The 22,048-nt window shown below is 45.2% G+C and overlaps 1 protein-coding gene across 10 annotated transcripts in view; it reads left to right on the top strand.

Annotated features, from left to right (window-relative positions):
• Positions 1–12,741: 12,741 nt before the first annotated feature.
• The window catches only part of LOC108930982 (spermatid perinuclear RNA-binding protein-like), a 29,200-nt gene continuing 19,893 nt past the window's right edge, over positions 12,742–22,048 (top strand). For 6 of the 10 annotated variants that reach the window (XM_018746512.2, XM_018746519.2, XM_018746521.2 and 3 more), the window contains exon 1: positions 12,742–12,822. The gene's annotated coding sequence lies outside the window, so the exon portion shown is untranslated. Of the gene's footprint in view, positions 12,823–12,949; positions 13,194–13,457; positions 13,769–13,853; positions 13,931–22,048 lie in introns of those variants that run through there. The other 4 variants (XM_018746513.2, XM_018746517.2, XM_029256519.1 and 1 more) reach the window with 3 other exon arrangements.

Raw genomic sequence — 22,048 nt, forward strand, 5'->3', positions numbered from 1 at the left:
CTTTCAAAACCGTGCCGTGGTCTTCACTCACACACAGTCTGCTTCTGCAAAAGTGACTGATTGATAGTGCAACTTCCTCCTTCGACGAAATGGAGGAAATGTATTGTGGCACATGTTTGAGAGGAAAGAATTTAGCAAGACGTTGCCGAAAAGGGTCACCCAGCCCAGTTCAGGAAAACATTGAAAAAATGTCAACCCTCAAGCCTCAGCCCTGGACAGCAACATTGTCAATGCACAAAACCTCCAATCAGTTTTCTTTCCAAGAAATGACATTAACTATGCTTCTCTAGAAAAGAAAAAAAATCTTCGATTGTCCTGACTGCAAAGGTTAAACATAAAATCTTGCAAAAACATCTATTGGGTCACTGAAAGCAGCTGAAGTTCTACATGCGCTTGAAGCTGCATCACTAATTTTTGGACAACGCAAAGAAGTCCGTCAGGTGTTCATTGCAGAGGGGTGCGCTGTGCTGACTAGTACATTGATCACACTTCAGACCCACGTATGAAAATTCATCTATGTTAAAAATTTTTACAATTTCTCTTTATCCTTCACATATTTTTTTCCACATAAAATTCAAAACACTGGGGAGATATGTATATTGTTACAATGATTTACCCATTTTTACACCTGGGAAGCTTTTCAGGGTAATTACCTCGCTCAGGTGTGTAAAAGCATGAGCAGGCATTAGAACCCAAGGCCTTTGAGAGGAAGGCAAACTCTCAAACAACAGCGCTACCTGCTAACCCAGCTGAGCTGCTGTTAAACAGGGAATTTACCCTGATTACACCAACATGGACATTTGGACACGCTTTATATGCGTTTTACCACTGACCCTTTCCTCTGCTCTGGTTACCCACAGAATCCCTGAACTCCAGGCCACACTTTTCAGGATGATGATGTCATATTTCTGAGCAGCGATGCCAGCAGCCTGCCCAAAGCCACAGGAAGTGAGCAGGGTGACTCTCATTCTTGCTGCAAACAAGAGGGAAGGAAAGAAACAGAACCTGTGAGTCCCAAACTGCAAAGTGTGGTACTCCGGGGCAGCCCAGTGAGTAGTGCTGCTATCTCACAGCACCTAGGTGGTACGAGAGAACGTGGATTTGATCCCCGCTCACTCTGTGTGGAGTTTGCATGTTCTCCCCGTGTCTGCCTGGGTTTCCTTCGGGTGCTCTGGTTTCCTCCCACAGTCCAAAGGCATGTTGCTCAGATTCACCCATAGTGTGTGAGTGACAGAGAGAGTGTGTTCTGCTGATGTATTGATGAGTGACCCAGTGTAAGTAGTGTATCTAGCAGTGTAAGTCGTGTGGGCTGGTAACACTACATAGGATCCATTGAAAGTCGCTTTGGAGCAAAGTGTCTGCTAAATAAATACTGTAAATGTACTTCTTCATTCAGGAGGTCACTGTAATACCCCAGTACGACCACGAGGTGGCAGTGGATGCGCACACACACACACACACACACACACACACACACACACACACACACACACACACACACACACACACACACATTTTCAGAACCGCTTGTCCCTTACGGGGTCACGGGGAACCGGAGCCTACCCGGTAACACAGGGCGTAAGGCCGGAGGGGGAATGGGACACACCCAGGACGGGACGCCAGTCCGCCGCAAGGCACCCCAAGCGGGACTTGAACCCCAGACCCACCGGAGAGCAGGACTGCGGTCCAACCCACTGCGCCACCGCACCCCCCGCAGTGGATGCACTTCAAGCGCAATCTGCGGAAGAAGAAGACAGAAGAAATAACGCAACATTTTAGGGTGAACTGCAGGGCTTCATCCTTACTGCTCTAGTGATAGTCCTCAGTAAAAAACAATCAGACGTGCAATCCAGAGTAAGATGTGGTGTAACATTTTGTTTAACATTGACCAGGGTAGTGATGCACAGATACACTACAGGCAATTTAGGGTCACCATTTCACCTGAAATGCATGTCTTTGGACTGTGGGAGGAAACCAGAGCACGTGCAGCGAACAGGGAGACCATGCACATGCACAATTAATCCCTTGAACCACCCTGGTGCTGTGAGGTGGCAGTGCTACTCATTGCAACACTGTGCCACCCAGAAAGATAGTTATTGTGGTTTTTTACACATGAGGAGAGCTGATAGTGTGATGGTTAGAGCTGCAACCTTTAGATGCAAAGGTCACAGGTTTGAACCCCACCTCCAGCTGTAGTACCCTTGAGCATAGTACTTACCCTCAACTGTTCCAGTAAAATTACCCAGCTGTATTAATGGCTAAGTTGATGAAAATACAAAGCTGAAAGAATGATGAAGACCATGTGACAGATGCTTTTGGGGCACACAACTGCAGAATTTGTATTTATTCATTTAACAGATGTTTTCTCCAAAGCAACTTACAGTGTTGAGGTTACAGTTATTTACCCATTTCTACAGCCAGATAATTTTACTGGAGCAATTTAAGGTAAGTACCTTGCTCAAGGGTACTACAGCTAGAGATAAGGCTCAAACCTGCAACTTTTGGGTCCAAATGCAGTAGCTCTAACCACTACGCTACCAGCTGTCCCACACTTCCCTACTTTACATTTACATTTCTTCATTTAGCAGATGCTTTTCTCCAAAGCAACATACATCTCAGTAAAAATACAATGTGTGAGTTACCTTAGGAGAAAGAGACATAGTTTCAGACATGTGATTCTTAAGTAAACCTAATTTGTTTCCTTCCACATGATGCACCGATTTTCATCGCTCGAATAGGTGCATAAAATGCAGGATAGATGAATCCTGATAACCTTCCTACACATTTTTTTTTTTAAGGTACGCAAACATTTACATACAACACAAGAGTAGCGGCTGTGTAAAGGGTTATCTGGGGATGATCATAAAATTACAGTGCATGAATATTTACACCTTACATGACCTTAAGAAATCATGGGCAACGTGAGTTTTCAGACCCTTTTTAAATGTGGGCAGAGTTTCAGCAGTTCTGAGTGAGAGGTCATTCTACCACAATGGAGCCAGAACCAAGAACCTCCATGCATGGGACCACCAAACGAGCAGAAATAGACAAGTGAAGGTGTCTCGTTGCAATTTAGGGTAAGTACCTCGCACAAGGGTACTACAACAGGAGCTGGTGATCAAACCTTCAACCTTCAGTTGGCTGCAGCTTTAACCACAACGCTACCAGCTGCCCCATAACAAAGCATAGTTGCACTTGCATGGATTATTGATGACCCGAATTGTGGCCCCTGTGCTGTCCTCTCACCTGCGCTTCTCATTTGCTTCACGATTCGTGCCACAAGCAAACTATATTTCTAAACTCTCCCTGAGAAACGCTTACTCAGCCATGGATCCAGTTACTCACAAGAAAACCACAAGTTGTGTTGAACAGTCCAGTTTCACTGCCAGTGATATTAATTCACAGATAATATACAGGGCAATGCAAACAGTGTAAATACTGAGAGAGAGGGGGTAATAACGGTATCGCCAGCAAGCCTGTCCCCCTCTCAGCCGCTGCACTGGCGTCGAACTGCAGCTCGCTTTATGAGCTGGATATTTTTATCCTCGGTCTTCCTGCGCTACAGTCTGTTGGAGTGCTGTCTGGTGTTTCTACGTTTAGTCGCCATGAAGCCAAACAAAGAGGAAGAAAAGCCCACAGAGCACAGGAGAGGTAGCAGAGAGTCGGAAGAAGGAGGAGCGCCGGACGAGGGCATGTTTCAAACGGCACGTGGGGTGATGAGTAGACCAACAGGCAAAAACAATAGGGTGAGATGTTGGATGAAAATGCTCAGAAATGCCATTGACATGACCCGGAAAAGTCCTGCTCAGTTCTCCTTGTGACCTTGACTGACCTGTGGAGTTCCACAGAACACCTTGGTGCTGGATTTCATACTGACCCAAACAAAGTTAAAGCAGCAAATTTCACTTTTTCCAAAGATAAAAGCAAAAGAAGGCTCTAGGTTCCTCAACATGTAGAAGGTGATGTTGTTCGTATTACTATTAATATAGGGGGATGCTGTGGAGTGGTAATGTGGTGGGTTTGACTGGCTCCTGTTCTCTGGTAGGTCTGGGGTTTGAGTCCTGCTTGGGGTGCCTTGTGATGGACTGGTGTCCCGTCCTGGGCGTGTCCCCTCCCCCTATAGCCTTTCGCTCTGTGTTGCTGGATTAGGTTCTGGCTCCCTACAACCCCCTATAGGACAAGCGGTTTCAGATGATGTGTGTGTGTGTGTGTGTGTGTGTGTGTGTGTGTGTGTACGTACTATTAAGATTCACAGCTCTGATGATGATGATGAAACATATGGCAACTGGGACCTATCGGGCAGCAGTTTAAGTGTCCAAAGTGAGGGTGAAAAAACCTAAGCTAACCACCAATACCACCCCCACTCCAGATTGATGTGTGTAGCTTCAGGAACATGAATGGGTAGGGGAGGTCAGACAGAACTGGGAACATGGAGCTTATTGTGCAGTGAAGAGACACGGAGACACATGTGAAAAAGCCAGTGAAACTGATGACTAATAGGACAACTTCTCTCTCTCTCCTGAAACAACAGTTGCCGAGCTGTTACCCAAAACTTGTTGGTCTATGGAAAAAACCAGAAGTACCAATAGAAGCTGACAGAGGGAACTAACCATTGTGGTGCTTTTTGGACCTTCTCGTGAGGACCAGAGCAGAAGCACCTGCCTCGTGGACTCACTGAGACAGGAAACGAGCATCTTAAAGACACCCCTGGATAAACTCAGGGATCAGAAGTTGGATTGTCTGGAAATATGACAGTGATCCATGTACAGTGTGTGTGTCCCATGGTCAGGGGCATCTTGTGGTGACTTAGACCAACACATGGAGTAGTTCTGATGTTCCTACAGACAGACAGCTCTGCTCGGTGTTATAAGAGCGATGGAAAACACTGTGAGCAGAGCTGAGAGACAAACACGCCATATGCTGTGTGGGCACAGCTAAAATTACAAATGAGCTTGAGGGTAATTATTTTTACTGTTGCATATGATAATTCCTCACGCTGACACCAGAGTGTTGGTGCAGTTCTTTTTTTGCAGATGGCCGGAGTGTGCTGCTTTCGTTGCTACAACTCCACGAAACTGAACACCTGCACTGGCGAGAGACATGATATCCGATGGCCTGCAATGCTTCAACAACCTTGTGTGTCCTTCAGGCACCGAGAGTCCACATGAAAAGCACCGGAGACTGCGGGAGTGATGACTGCTTCATCAAATATTTACAGGCAGCTCAGACAAGATAGAGCAGGAGAGAGAGAGGAATGAGTCTGAGGAGCTTAAAGAAGAGCATCTCAGGGATCGTCCAGCTCAGCAGGGGGCTGTCTGGGTGGGGGGGGCAGCTCAGGATTACTATTCGGCACACCTTTCAGGCCAGGAAGAAGAGTCAGGGAGCCTTGGTTGTGTTCTCCAAAATTTCTGCATATCGTATGTACATTTTGATTCAGATCTGTCATTACTATCTCCACTAACCCTAACCCACACACACACAAACATTGGCTGAAGCCGTTTGTCCCAAGTGGGGTGGCGGCGAGCCAGAGCCTAACCCAGCAACACAGGGCACAAGGCTGGAGGGGGAGGGGACACACCCCAGATCGGACATCAGACTGTCACAAGGCACCCCAAGCAAGACTTGAACCCCAGACCTGCCAGAGAGCAGGACCCAGCCAAACCTGCTGCATCACAGCATCACCGCACCCCCCCAACCCAACCCAACCCAACCCAACCCAACCCACCCCTAACCCTAACCCTAATCTTAATTGTTATCCTAACCCATGATCCCTAACCCCAACCCTTTCCTCAACACCTGCTCTCACTCTCATCCAAGCCCATGTCTCCCACACATTGTCTTGCCCAGTCTTACACACCTTATAGACCCTAACCTCAACTCTCAATGACTTTATTGTTTGTTCTTTATTGTATGCTATGCTATGTTATGTTTTAATAAGCAGAATTTAAACTGAAGTGGTGATCTGTGAAGTAACATAACTCTATGGCCCCACACACACACACACACACACACACACACACACACACACACACACACACACACATTTTCAGAACCGCCTGTCCCATACGGGGTCGCAGGGAACGGGAGCCTACCCGGTAACACAGGGTGTAAGGCCAAGCAGGACTCGAACCCCAGACCCACCAGAGAGCAGGACTGTGGTCCAACCCACTGTGCCACCTCACCCCTCCTCTATGGCCATATATTTTTTCATATTTTGTCTGTGTTCTGAAAATAATGGGAGCTTTTGGATGTATTGCTGCCTTTTTTTAACCATAAAAGGGGAAAGAGAATGGCAGGGAATTAAAGGAATAAAAAATTAAACAATTATTTGTGCTCTGGTGGAACTGTACCAGCCTAAGTGCACCAGAGACACACAGTGCTGCTGGAAAGTATGTGAATCCCTTGTGTCACTCAGTTTTACCACAAAATGGTTATTTAATGAGATTGTCTTTCTCGTGTGACACAATAGGTGTATAATGACCAATTCCATGTATTGCTTTAGAGGAAATCGTGTATGTAGTGGAACCTTGGAAGTAGTGCAGGTGCAAAAATAAGTGAAGCCCAAGTTCCATTGGTTAAACCAACTAGGTAAGTAGAGTAAGATGTGTCAATTATAGTCATTTATTCATTTTATGAATTTAAGATTTAGATTTTATGTTGACTTTAACATTTTAAATAAGTATAATGAACAGCCCTACTGGGTTCACATAGTTTCGAGCAGCACTGTATGTTTCTGGATCACCCAGGTTGGCGCAGTTCAAGCAACAGCTGCCCTAAAGGATTCTGGACCTACTTTAAAAACCATTCAATACATTCATGTGTACAGAAGCACACTTTACTACATATGTGCTATACAGGCTTCACATCTATGCCTTCAAAGATGTTTCCACTGACTGGCCCTTTCCCTTCCGTCGTTCGTCTCACCTGTGCTTGCTTCTCCAAGTCCAGCCGAGGCCAGTTAGTTCACAGAAACTTCCAGAGGCTGTTCATTATACATGTCCAAACAAGTGTTTCATCACCACTTCTTCGAACATTGCCTGAAAAGCTAAAAAAAAAAAAAAAATCTAATTGCTCATTCCTCATAAGTCCGTCATTAGCTCTTGACTTTAGGCCACTTGTTAAGGAGTGTCTCTTTTTCCCATCTTGAGCCATTAAATATCACAACCTTCACAGAGCCAGGAGGCAAGAGTGAGAAAGCGGAACAGGAGAAGGAAATAATTGGATAGCATTTGTGTGAGAGCAGAGAGAGGGTGGAAACAGTGAGACCGAGGAGACAAATAAGCTTCCCACCGAAATGAGGCGCATTGGCAAGTGTGAGCTGACACAAGGCGGTTGACTTCCCCTGCAGGTTCCAAACTCATATTGGAGAAAACCTGCTGAAAGAGAACAGGTACAGAGAATTTGGTTTGATAACAAGAGATTATTTGACATTTAAAGGTTGGGTGATATGCCAAAGAAGGTTACGATTTTGCTGCACCTCCTCTGCAGTTACCTCTTCACAGCAACACAAGTCACCTCCTAAACCTTTAACAAAGAGCAGTGCAACATACCAGACATGGTCTAGATTTTCACCTGGATCGGTCAGTGCACCGATGATCATGTGACCGCAGAAAGCCACATTTGCAGGAACCTCAGCCTCTGGCTTAGCCTATATTTCGTTGCTTGAACCTATACGTGGCTATTTTAAGTGGCCTGTCTTGTTCCACAATGCACCGGGGCCCACCTGTGCTCCCCATTCCCCCTTCCCCCCATCTCTATATGACGTTGGCACAGAGCTGCTGCTCTGCTGCCCCCACGATGGCCGGGATATTGCTGCACAAGCTCACGTCACAGCCAAGAGAACCAACTTAAGAGGTTTTCTGTGTTCAATATACAGTATTTATAGGGTGATAACCAGAGAGCTGTGCCAACTACACGAGGCCCCCCGGCACAATCTCCTAGTGTGGGTTGTCTAACTATGCCGACTGATTGATGGGTTTCATTATTCTCTTCCACCGGTTTATCCAGCACTCAGAGCTGGGATGAATTCCATGAGCTGGGCAAGAGGGTTGTTGGGGTGGAGGGAAATTCTCTGAGAGGTGTCATCCCTCACCAAGACTCTGAGAGTATACACTCAACATCTCCTTTGCATCAGCACCTGTTCCTACCTGCAGAGCTGTGCAGTGACACAAAAGCAGTTTCGCTGAACTCAGCTGCAGTGTCGGTGACCCGATGAGACCCAGGGCTCAGACTTCATGCTACCGCCTCTGTCTGCAGTCACTGTCTCACTGTTAGTCCCATTGCGTTTCTGCTCACCTGACTCATACTACTGGTCCAGCTTTTTGTTTTACTAGACTGGACTGGCTTTTCAAGTGTTGGTCTCACTGCACTGGTCCATGCAGCATGTCTCATTGTTAGTGCGTGCTAATCCAGCTCAGGGTCATCGTGCTCCAGAGCGTATCCAGGGGAGCATGATAAATAAGGCAGGGTACACTCTGGAGGAGACACCAGTCCACCACTAGGCAAGCATACTCACAGTCACTCACACGCTCTACTCACTGGATTGATTATTTATTTTTAACAGAGCTTTTGTCTTTGAATTTTGAAATTGCATCCACGTGTAGAAGACTGTCAGGACTGCGTATGATCAGCCAGAGAACAATGTGTACATTGTAGTTTTGCAATGTCTGTGTGTATAATTTCACTGTGAGACAATTCCTATAATAGCAACACAGGGGTGTGAAAATAGTCTGCTGCGGTTTTGTGTTGTCCCACCGTGCCAACACAGCAATGTGCACTGCTATATTTATCCCCATCGTCTGCTGTATTGGTTCCATTAGTACGGGTCTCTCCATATTGATGTAAAGGACTCACTCTCTCCCTTACTGGCGTGCGAATCCATGCCATCATCATCACTGTCACCCCTCTACCTGTATCTATTACCTCCTGTATCCTCTTACCTCTCTGTTTTTTCATTCCTTTGTCTCTTGGCTCTTTGACTATTGCACACAGTTTTACCATGAAGTTTGGAGTGTCAGTGTGTCCAAACCACTCGCTTGGTTTCTATGAAATTTCTCATTCTTCTTCAATGGGCCTTAGTTAGCCTCAGTGATGTCCTTCATATATCAGCAATCAATAGCCTCACCGTGTGCCAATGCCACCCCTACAAGAGAAGCCAAACTGAGAAGCCGACAATACAATCTGTTGTTATGTGATAAATGCAATTCCCACATTGCTGTTCTTACCACATTGCACTGTAGCCCACATTCTCACCATTATTATACTGCTGTTCCTGATGCACGTACTGTGCTGGAACCAAAAGAGAAACCGTGCAAGCCGGGAATGCGAAACAGCACCTTTGACTACCTGATATATCACAGCATAGGCAAGGTACGTCAAAGTGCTAGCACAGCAATACAGTGGACTTGGCCCTCCACTTGTTTCTGTTGGTGTTTAAAAAAGCTGGAGCTGAACTCATAATAATGAGCGGAGATCATGGGCCTAACACAGGGTTCAATCACTGTGTCTAACATTTTCAAATGTGGAATTAAAAAATGGTGCCTGATAGTGTAAGGAGTCCTGATAACGGATGTTGTAGTTGTTATAAGAGGTTTGTGTTACATTGTGTATTTGCTTACCTTGCTGCGTTATAGTCGTTTATTGTGGCTTGGCATTTTTACAGTGCTTCCAGTTTATACAGCTGTGGGCACGAGGCCCATTCCCCAGTGGCTCATGTTCACTGCACATTAATTATGTGGATGCCGCTTGCCAAATGCAGATCGGATGTGAAAATAGGTGCGATTTTTCACAAAGCGCCCTACAACCCATAAACATGGGACTTCCTGTTCAGGTGCTACAGGACATGGTGTCTTTTAAACTTCCTGGCAAAACAAGGACAATTAACAATGTGTTAGCATTGTCTCGGATCATGACTATTCAGAAACGTTTAGTGTAGCAGACTAGCTTTGGGTGTCGTGTAGATGTAACATCTAGACCTTTTCAATCGGTTAGTCAAGTAGAATTTCATTGCTTGATCTCCAGCTAAACACGACATATCTAGCGCCCCTTTAGACAACCATTTCCCAGTTTGACAAATATTTGGTGTAAGATATGAGCTGAGAGCAACAAGCAACCACTATGACAGTTATGATCTCCAAGATCCCATTGTATCTCTTATCATCTCATCAAATGAGAAGTGTATTGAATATTAAAATTTTTTTTAGAGAGAGAAGGAACCTTATAGAAGTTCTGATTGAAAGGTCTTAACAGTCTTGGGTGGCATGAAACCCATTCCTGATCAGCCCACAGAAACTGGAGCTAAAGAACAATTTGTTTAATTTGTGGAGCCCAACAGTATCATCTCATATTCAATAAAGAAGCTCCAACCATCTCTTTCGGCTGGCAAAGGTTACAGACATTGATTCTGGGCCTTCTATTTTTCCAAATAAATCTAGAGATCAACAGATCTAATTGTATTAAAAAATTCACCTGACAAGTAAGAGGATGGATTTTGAAACTGATTTTGATGGAATTTTGAAACTGAAACACGTAGAGCGGTAGAAATGGACCTGGAATTAAGGTGTTCTTGCATGCAGGATAGAGCTTTATCCGGCGATACTTCTTCATCAGTAGTCAACAGCCATAATGTGAACACACACGTGCTGGAAACAGACGGTACACAGAAACTGTCGAGGCAGTTTGAAACTAAATACTGATTCTTTAAATTGTACAACTTGACTTGTTACCCAAAGAGGAGGTTACTCATCCACTTCTACTTTGCAGACTCACTTCACTGACTGATACAAACGTTCACACATACAGCCAGGACAGCAAAGGCTTTAAGTTAAGAATCACACACACACATTGGCTGAAGCCACTTGTCCTAAGGGGGTCACACAAGCCAGAGTCTAACCCGGCAACACAGGGCGCAAGGCTGGAGGGGGAGGGGACACACCGAGGATGGGACGCCAGTCTGTCGGAAGGCACCCCAAGCAGGACTCGAACCCCAGACCTGCCAGAGAGCAGGACCCAGTCAAACCTGCTGCATCACCGCACCACCACGCCCCCCCAACCCAACCCAACCCAACCCAACCCTGGACCTGGCCAAACCCGCTGCGCCACTGCACCCCCCTTCAAGTTAAGAATCACCATGGGAATTACCTTTAACACTAAACTATGAAACTAATGAAGCGTTCACTGAATGCTGAATGTTTTACTGACTAAGGGGAACAGAAATTTTACGTGGTTCTGCTCCAGCTTGTATGGCTGGAAAGTCTCGTCCAAGCAGTTATCAGTTACAATGTCAGACTTAGTACTAAGTAAAAGTGCAGAACACATACCACATTTTGCACTCCTTAAAAGCACATAGTGAAGTGTGAATCACTGTATACGGAAAGTCTCAGAATAAGAAGAGTTCAAAGTTCAAACCACAGCAATCCAGAACAAGAATGCCTTTTAAAGGGAGATGATTGCGTTTTTGTTATTGCTTTACGCTTGGAAGTGAACTAGCAGTTTCGAAAAAAACACACCAGGCCGTTTCCCTTTTTAGGGGTTTGAAGAAAACAAAGTAAGCTTCTGTGCTTCAGGCCCTCACATTACAAACATTTCGCAGTTCCAGACTTTGAAGCAGAAGTGAGAGAAAACGTTAAATGTTAAAACAGCAACGATAAAGGAGATACACCAAAGTGCAGTGACCACAGTCTGGTGCACATGGAGATCTAGTGGTTGTAAAATATAACCTAAAAAAGACTAAGAGCTTTGCCTAATTTTCAAAGTATTACGGCTTAGAGACACTTCCTGAAAACAGCAAAAAGACACTTAAATTAAAACTAAATAGAAAATAAACTTTCTGTAACTCAAGGGACAAAAGTTCGAGTCCTTCTTGGTGAGGGCAGCGACTGCATTTAAAATATCATAACTGGAATATTTTGTTTGTTGATTAGGGGTGTGGTGGCACAGCCGGTTTGGCCTGTGCCTGCTTTCCGGTGGGTCTGGGGTTCGAGTCCCGCTTGGGGTGCCTTGCGATGGACTGGCGCCCCATCCTGGGTGTGTCCCCTCCGGCTCCCTGCGATCCCACTCAGGACATGTGGCTTCAGACAGTGTGAGTGTGCGTTTCCTGATTCATTTATTGGCTTTTCTGATAAATGATGAATCATTTGCTGCCTGATCAAAGTGCATCTCATATGTATACATAGTGTTAACAATTCAGCGTCATTAGATAAAGCAGCTGAAGTTTAAAGAATAATAATAAAGCACGTGGAATTATAAAGACGGATGGATTAAGTAAGAGAAAGAGACTGTCAAAGTGAATGGTATGCTGCACCACAAGAGAGACCAGATTGCTCACATGCTTAAGGAACCTAGAAGGTGTCCACACCCTCCTGAGAAAAGGCCTCAAGAACAATTACTTGTACTTATGTATGGTGATATACTGTATTTATACAGTACGTACATCACTAATTAATTAATTAATATGCAGAGGGACCTTTCTTGAAAAGCACACGTTTCATCTGGAGGGGCTGTAGGCTAGCACTTGGAGATGACCTGCAACGTTTAAACCACGTGGCCACGCAGGTCTCTCACACACACACTCACACCTTTGACACGGGACGCTGCTGAAAACGCACGATACCAACTAGTGCAGTTTCTGGGTCTTTCCTCCCACCTCTTGCAGCGTTCAGGTACAGAAAGGGGGAGGGGCTGCCGTGGTAGCGCAACGAGCCCTTCGACCAATCAGAGACGCTCGCAGTGTCACGTGAACGGAGCGATTTTAACAGTTGGGGGAAAACGATACAGAGAGAGGGAATAAAGTGGACGTAGCGGGATCGCGCGAACTTACCCACGGTAATTAAACCCGCAGATGTTGTAACTCTGATTTGCATAACGCTGCGTAAACGTCATGAATTTACATATTGGCATTTTCGGGGTTGCAGAGCTGTTTGAAAAGCACTTGACTTGCGGAAGAAAACGGCTGAGTCCGAGTCGAGAGACGGTCGTGTTTCTTGCGAAGAGAAGGAAATGCAGCCTGAGCCGGAATTTTATTTTGTCGGTGTCTGTCTGTCCGCGCTTGTGAGAACAGCGGGGTGAATGAACTTCTTTTGAAAACGTCGCGTGGTCAGGAGTAAATTATGCTGCTCTGCATGGACCGTGGAGACACGAAAAGCAGAAGGACGAACGAGAGATGCTGGCGGAAAAAAAGTTGCATTTGATGAATGGTGAGCTGCGGGATCGGAGGGGGCTGAGCTGAGCAGAGCAGAGCACGGCAGCAGGGTAACTTTGCACACACAGCGTGAGCGTCGCGGCGAGAAAGATGCTCATGATCAGTTTGATCAACGGTGCTAGTATATTTAATGAGCCACTGCCTTTATCCATACTAGCATCACGTGTCTGTCCTCGAGTCGTCCGTGTTTCTCACCAGGGTTCGTCCAGCCCCTTGGCAGCTGCCGGGACGCTGCTGCAGCCGGTTCGTCCTCCGGCTTGTTGTGATGCTCCTTGCGGGTCCGCGCAAAGTTGCCTGCTGTCTGATTCCCTGCGTCATTCAGTGTCCGTGTTCCACGGAGGCGCCACTTTTGTTGTTAAATAACTCATAGGTGCGCGTTGTGGGAACCGTGGCGCTCCGCGGCGGGACGGACGGTGCCCACGAGAGCCACGTGCCTGCGGTCGCGCCGCGATCAAACGGAACGTGGCTCCGAAATAGGGGGAGGGGGTGACCGCGGCGTTCCGGTCCGGTCTGTCCCAACCCAATCTCCTTCTGGAGGAAGGTCGGACCCGCGGCGATGAGTGGACCTCAGTAAGTAGACATGGACGCGTCGGGATCCGCTCGCGAATCCACGACTCAAACCCGATTCCCACCCGGTGCTGCTTGCGGGGCGACGCGGAAAGCGGCGGTTCTGGAAACCGCCTCGTTGATGGACAACTGGACGCGTGTCCGCGGGTGGACCGGCGCACAGCAGTAAGACCCAGAGAAGACAGGCACATTTTAAGCCCAAAAAGCATCTGTATTTCGTGTGTGTGTCTCCACAAAGAGAATGACTGCAGTAAATGGTGGCGCGAACAGGGGAAAGACGGTATTAACAGTAACTGGAGAGGGTTAGGGTGAGAGGCGACAGGAGCAATGACGGCTCCTTCTGCTTCTCTTGGTGTTTCCTGGTCCCCAGGAATGCTGAAGAACAGAATAAGAAGTATGATGGGCACCCTTCAGAAGGCCTTCTGGAATCAGCAGTTTTTTCCTGCGTGAGAAGACCAGCAGTTTAACACTGCAGTACTTCACTGTGTTTGGAGTGAAACCCTTAAGTGTCCCAGCTGGCCTCTCTTCCTGCCATCGTCCACTGCCGGCACGTGGCTCTCGGTTTCTCTTCCTACCCTGGCCGATATTCAACGCCATTCGCGGGACCTTTGACACGTTCTCGTCGACTTTCCCTCCACCCAGTGCGTGTCTGAATTTATAAGCTGCGCCACATTTTGACTCTGGAATCGATAGACAAATATTTGACTGATTTATATGTGCGGGAGACTCAAGTGTTCACCTGGCAGTGATGAAATTGACGTCACTTACACCCAAGATCTTCAGAAACGCACGTGGTGTGAAAGTCGGCTGGTGGTCAGCAGTTAGTGCGGCGACAATATATCCGCAAACTTTCAGAAGGAAGTGGGTAGAATAGTCTTCTACTGTCATTTGGACCTTTGCTCAGTCTGCTGTGGGTCGGTTGTTGGTGTGAAAATGAAGCGAGGGGTGATTTACACCCTGAGACACTCAACATTTTTGTGTTGCTTTAAAATGGCACTTAGTGCTGTGATTTTGTTCCGCTCCTCCGAGTGTCCGGGTGGCTACTAAATGAGACGTGCACGTTGCTGTATCATTTACCCTGTTTTTGCAGTGAGTGCAGTTAAAGTATATCAGTGTTTTGACTAGAGAAGTGATTGGTGCACTGTAGTGAGTGCTGTGTCCACCAGGTGGCCTAGTGGTTAGTGCTGCTGATTTAGGACTTGAAATTTGCAGGTTCAAATCCTGCTTCCTGCTGTATTCCCCTTCATCAAGGCATTTACCTTGAATTCCTACAGTAAAAATTATCTAGCTGTATAAATGGGTAGATAATTGTAAGTGGATTTATATTGTTAGTTGCTTTGGAGAAAAGATTTAGCTGAACAAATAAAATGTGAAATTTCAAAATATACACAGTGAAAGAGAACTGCATGTATCTACTTATATTCTGTGTGTAAATTCACCTGTTATCTTAAATTGGCTCAGGTGGTGTTGCTTTTTTCCATAACACTGGAAGGCAGCAGTGGTTAATTTACAGGAATAGAGGTTAAGTGGGGTCATTCTAGAAATGGAGAACCCAAATGAAACTATAGTCACATTCATAATTCTTAATCGCAGGTAATTCTTCAATTTCACTCTTTTCCTTTTGTGGAATTTGACATTGCATACAATGATATATGCCTGGAAAAGTTGAGGTTGTCAGTGTGGCCTCCAGCTTACTGAATGTTCGACAGCTGCATGTGGGGGGGGGGGGGTGTGTTTTCTGTCACCTCACACCATGCCTTAGAGAATGATGACAAATGAGATTTCTAATAGGATAGTGGGGGAAAAATGTTTTCTTCCATGGATTTTGGAAAGGTTGCTGTGTTCATGTGACTCCAGTCCTAGTCATGGATAGGGTGCGGTAAATATTTGTTTCAGGACAATGAAATCAGATAATTCTCTGCCATGTATGAGGAATGTAACGAAAATCAGATTGTCCTTGTTTAAGATGCTTAATCATAGAGAATTTGGGTTTTTTTTTTTTTTTGCACTCATATTTCCATGGTTCCCAAGTGACAGCATTGTTGAAGGTTCCAGTCTGAGTTTGTTTTTAGAGTTCTTAGTCAACGTACCCAACCTGGTGAGTGATGAGGACATAAGGATGGGGTTTAATGTTTCTGTGGACAATTTCATGATGAGCATAGATGAAAGGACCCTATAAATGGTGCTGCAGCAACTTGTGGTCTTTGCTGTTGCCCAGTGGCACTTTTATACTCTTTCCCAATCCAATGGATGCTTGATCTGGATTCAGGTGCTCCTAACATTTTCTCAAAAGAGGAGTAACTTAGTATTATTTTTGAGGAACTGGTAACAAAGCGTGTGGTTTGCCCCTGCCATTCTTCATGTAGGCTAGTGACTGGTTGAAGAAAAGAGGTGCAGTTAATAAAGGAATTACCCCCATATTACCATGTGCATGTGCTTGTAGGCAATTTAAGGGTAGTGGAGTTAACTAAAATGGTCAAAGACCAGTGATCTGGAATGCACACACCCTTGTTTCTTTTACATGTGACACAGCTCACATTTGCATGTTCACGGCTGAGAGATGGCCTAATGTTTTATACTAGCTGGAAAAATAAATCATATGCACACATTCTCTCAGTAAATGTGGATGTGTAGATGTGAGTTTGAGGGTGTGTGGTTAGAGATGAAGAAGAGGCCAGGGACTGAAGCCAGAGATCTCTGCTGGAGCCAGGTACTGAAGCTGATACTGCTGACTTCCCCACAGTTTTTGCTTTCCAGCACTTTAGCCTCTCCAGAGGGAGCCTTGGTACCTGCAGTGGAAATCACTGCCTGGAAACGCATCGGTGGGGAGATACCAGATCTTCGCTGGCCGTGGCGACACATGCAAGGTGGCAGAGGCTGTGATGCCCTGGGATACTTCTAGCTGCTTGGAATGGAAGGAGTGATCTGATAGTTTGCACACAGGACAACACTGCAGTGTGTTGAAAAGCCAAATTTATTTTACAAAATGAATGTGAAGACCAGGCTGCCTATTGTTACACTTCATATGATTTGCACATTTTATTAGCAACCCTTCTGAGGGTAGTTTTTCTTTCTCAAACTCATCCAGAATGATGCAGGATTTCGGTTAGATAATCAGTTGCTGTGCGGCAATAAGCAGGACACACTTCATCCTGATGCAATATACTGATTGCATTTGAATTTAATTTAAATGCAAGACATTATTCAAAACATTTTGCGTGTCTTTGGTACATTTTTGTTAGTCCACTCAGTAAATGGATTATACATTTAAATGTGGTGAACAGTTGGTGTTCGCTTGCTCAGAAAGGGCATTGATTTGCCCCCCCCACAATACACCCATTTGTGTTGACTCATGGGAAATTCCTTTAGCTTCAAGGGAATATGACCTGCAGCTACTGCAGTGGTGTAAGCTGGAGATGTCCTCGGCAAACATGTATTATTGTTTCCCTAATATATTAATCCAAGGGTTGTCTGCTTCCACTCTTTAGTCTTTATACTGAAACATGGGAGAACAGCATCTGTTTTTGGCAGAACCCACCCTTTGACATTTTCATTTCTAGGAGAATGAAAATTGACTTGGGTCACTCCTATGGTTAACTTGTGTGGCGAAGTAAAAAGTATTGTCAGGGAGCAGAAAATCAGTTTGTGATTCCTCTATTTGCATAAGAATTCGGCGACAATCGAAGCAGAAGATTTTATTGCATAGGTACAAGGCATGCATGTACGAAGCAAAGTTCTGCACCCATCATCCTAAAAACAGTCCGCGTGAAGATGCGAAAAGGAAGGAAGGAATGACTCGCTTTCTTCGTTAGAAAATGGAATTGTTTTGTAGTTTGGGATGGAGATCCATTCTTTTCTTTGGACTGTTTGCCGTGCTTCATTGACATTCCCTGGACAGTGATACCAAGTGTTGGCCCTGCGGGTTCCTTGAAGGCATTGCACATTGCAGGGAGCTCAGAGCACCCCTGCTGCATCCCAATCGCTCACCTGGCGTGTGCACTTACCGCCTCCATTGAGCCAGTCTACTCAGGCGTAGTGAGGGCTGTTTATGCCAACGTTCTCTTATTGTGTCATATGGAGTAGAAGAGTGGTGGGCTTGAAGCAGCAGGTGGTATTCTTGACTCAGAAATGATTTCTTTACTTCCAAGTGTGAGCTAGTAAAGGTGGTGTAGGCTAGGTCATTTCTGTGCAAAAACAAATGAGTCATGTTTTTTTTGCAGGATCATGTAGGTTTGGAAAGTTTTATACATTTAGTTGCTTATTTAGGGTTTGGTTTTCTCCAAAAGTGAAGTACAACTCATGGTAAATAAAAGCACGTTTCACAGCAGGCAAAGAGCTTCATATACAGACTCGCAATTGTGAAAGGAAGATTTGCCTGGAGCCAGTTTCGTGTCCGAGTACGAATGGCTGAAAGTAGAATAGTCAGGAAATACGATGCAAATTTTGGAACTGTTAGGAGATCAGTGGTTGCGAAAGAGATGGACGTCGAGAGCCTTCTTGAGTGCCGAAAGGGATTCGGCAGGAGACGGAACTCATTCCATCGCATCAAAGTTGAAGACTACACCCTACAGACTTTTTGACCTCTTGTGAGTGAGATGAGCAAGAGGTCAGAGCACAGCACTTTTGCTGGGGTTTAGGGAATTATCATGTCCTGTAGGTCTCGGGCTGCAGATCCTTTGATTGTCTCGTAAGCTGTAACCAGAGTCAGGAAGTTGATATGGGTAGCTACTCGAAGCCAGTGGAGAGGACACGAGTTGTGCTACAGAGTCAGCAGGTCAAATACAACTTGTGCATCCAGCATTCTGGATGAGTGACTTGATTGCCAACACTGGAAGACCAGACAGGAAGGGGTCAGTTTTTCAGGTAGGGGATCACTATGACCAGGGACTGTGTTATGAGATACGGTTGGATTTTGTGAATGTTGTACAGAAAGTGTCTAAAATGCTGGAGAATATATTTTGAAGCACCATGTGATGTGGTTTAGAGAAGAAGTACTGTTTTGGTGTTAGAGTACGAGTGCCAAGTCCCTGCGTTAATCTCACCTGGTTTCTGTTTTGAGGTGTTGAGAAAACATTGACTGCATTAGTCCTTCTTGTTGGTTTTGCTGCACCTGGTGAAACGTATTCATGCATGTTGCCTCCCATGATTTACTGCGCATTGTGAAAATTCATGCTGATGGCTGGGAAAAGCTCTTTTTTTTTTTTTTTTTTTTTCTTCCCAGGACTTTGTTGTCTTCCTGCAGTTAGGCCAGTAGCGAGTCACAACAAGCAAGTGCCAAAAACAACATTCCCAGGTGACGAATCCTCAAGGCAAAGGTGTCAGAGAAGAACACTTATGGAAAAGATGGGCTCGGTCACTAACGTGTATATAATCCAAATGGGGTACAAAAGGGAAAACGAAGGGAGCCAATGTAGAGCACTGCTTTTGACTCTCTTTGAGGATGTGCACCTAGTTTTAAAATATTAATTGGAGGTTAACTTTGGTTTGTTGCCTTGTCGTGTTAGAGATATAGACTGCTAGGAGTATTACTCCACTGTTTACCAGCTCAGCTTTATCTTTGTGGGTTATTTTCTATTGTATTCTGACATTGATGTACCAGCTGTTGTATTGCTCAGTTTATTGTCCTCTCTATCATCTCACACTTGCATACACAAAAAGACAGCGGAACATTTTAATAGAACAATTCAGAGACGGTGCGTAAAGAGCTCAAGGGTACTACATCAATAGTGGAGTGGGACTTGACCTGTGAACCTTGATGATGGAAGTCCATTCGCCAAACACAATGCTGCCTGCTGGCCAGGCGATGGCTGATATTGCACCTACGCAATGTGTCCATTTACCTTGTGTGACTGCATTTACTAGTGTACCCCAGTACTTGCATCAACATCCTTGAACATGTCCGAAAGGCAAATATCAGAGGTTGAAGGGAACATAAGATGTGCAATATATACCAGTTGTAATTTCCATAGTTACACATGCATGATATGTAAATTCATGTAAATTTATTCAGCTTGCAAAAATAAGAAATGTTATGCCTCCATTCTTGTCTCAGGTGTTTTCTTTGGGCTGCTTTTTTTTTTTTTTTTTTTATATATTTCTCTGAGGTTAGATTTAGCTGGTAAAAATAAGAGTAAATGGATTTCCCTTTTCTTCAGGCTGTTTATATACCCTATCAGTGTTGTTCTGCTTTATCATCTGACTGGTAATACTGGCTTGTCATTTGTCAATATTCTCGCCTTCTATTTTAAGAGTTTTATTTATAGAAACTAATCAAGCGAGCTGTCCTAACCTGTTAGGGTTTACTTGTCTGTTGTCTTTATTGATGCACTCCTAACTCCAACAGGTACAGAGCCACCTTGAATTCCACCTCTTGTGTGTCCTGATCTATATGTAACTGTCCCATACATGCTTTGGTGTGCCCATAAATAACCTTGCGCTTGCTTCCTCTTTACCCTTGGCACCTCTTCACAGGACAGCACATTGGGCAGAAGTGTCCAGACAATCCACAATTGTGTAAATGTCCTCGTGGAGTACATTAAATGAACTAATCTAAGCTGGCTAACTAGGGTTCTATGTGCTGTGCCATTCGGTTTCTAGCCATCTGTGTCCCGCTGCGTTTTTAGTCAGGTGGAATCTTCTGCATGTCCCACAGATGTGACCTATATTCCTGGATTATTCCCACTAATCTCTGCCGACAAGGCCAGTGGTCCCTGACGTTTTAATTTTTTTTCTTTTTTTTGTTTGGTTTTTTTCCCCATTGTTTTGTCATGAAATGTCATCAATGTTGAGTGCTTGGCCCTGAGATTCAAAGTGCTACCTGCTGACTTCTTACCACTAATAGCAGAGAAATAGAAGCAGTAGGGCAGAAGAATGTATTAAAAAGGCATAATTGAGCCACAGTGCATATTGGCAGCCCTGGTAATGATGGGTGAGTGTGAATGAAGTAGCTGAGTCCATTTTTAGTGTTGGATTAAAATGATCATGGTGTGGTGAAGGCTATTGCCTGATGCATAGCAGCCTGGGCTGAACATGGTTTGGATATTAATGCAAAACGACCATAGAAACGTATAAATGTTCAGCGCACTTGAATGCAGTGTGGTGTATGCTCAGCTGATTTCTTTGACAGTCTGCAGATGCTCTCATTCCCAGCCCCCCCTTCCCCCTCCATACATCCTCTCCCCAGTTTTCCCAGTAGATGCATTCTTGGTGCTGGGTTTGAACATGGTGCTTGTTTTCCATGCCCAGGGCCCTGTACTGCTCAGAGGGGGTATGTTGGCTCCTGTCCCATTGTACTGTCTGCTCAATGAAACCCAGCCTCATAGAGAATGGTGGGGTGGGCCTTTTCTGGACCATGTTAAGTTTATACCAGCTTTGGGGTTTGACTGTCACAAGTTTCTTTTAATAGTTGCTTGGTATTCATGGTATAATACTCAAATAAGGAAATAGTCTTAAATCATGTTATAATATGTTAAATTCAGTAGCTGACTTCCCGTGTAGTTCCTGAGTGTTAGCAATGAGTCTCGTGAAATTGCACAAACTTTGCACCTCTGAATCTTTTGGAAAGAGGGAGAGGAATGCATATGCAGTCGACTTGGAAGCAAATTATTTCTGGGCCTTTTCTGCAGAGCAGTAGGTGATGATGGGGGATCCATCCTTGACAGCAGTTCCATTATCAGTGCTCTGAGAGATCTGCATGGTGCTTACAGAAATTGGCTGTGCCGTTCCATACAGGGCAATATCTGTAAGTGCGCACAGTGCTTTGGCCGTCTAGGAGTAGCCCGGAATATGTTCAAACGAAGATCTCGCACGTCAGCATTATCAGTTTTCATATTCGCACATGCGCGGATCTGCAGAGGCTGTGATTAACTCCACATTCCCAGAAGTGAGGGGCAGCCACATTATTCTACTGCTGACGAGAGCTTTCTGCAGTGTGAAAGCTGCAGAACTTGAGATGCTGGACTATATATTTAGCTCCTTTCCTTTCCACTTCAGCGAGCACATGGCAAGGAAGTGAGTTGAGGCCCGTTGCAGTATGCAATGGGATTGCGAGAGAAACCCACGGCCTGTTCTTCGCACATCCCCAGAATAACCCAGCTGGTTTCACAGACTTAAACACATAGTCACTGTCATGTTTGGAAAGTACCCAAACGCATATCTCCAGACTTTTCACGTGTCTTTGACAAGGAGTCGTCTATGGCAATGTGTTGTGCTTCTTCCCTGTTGTCGTGTGTTAGTCTGCTAACAGTGTTGCTTGGTTACCTCTAGGTTAAATTTATAAGGAAA

This window comes from Scleropages formosus, chromosome 1, assembly GCF_900964775.1.
Source record: "Scleropages formosus chromosome 1, fSclFor1.1, whole genome shotgun sequence".
Lineage (NCBI taxonomy): Eukaryota > Metazoa > Chordata > Actinopteri > Osteoglossiformes > Osteoglossidae > Scleropages > Scleropages formosus.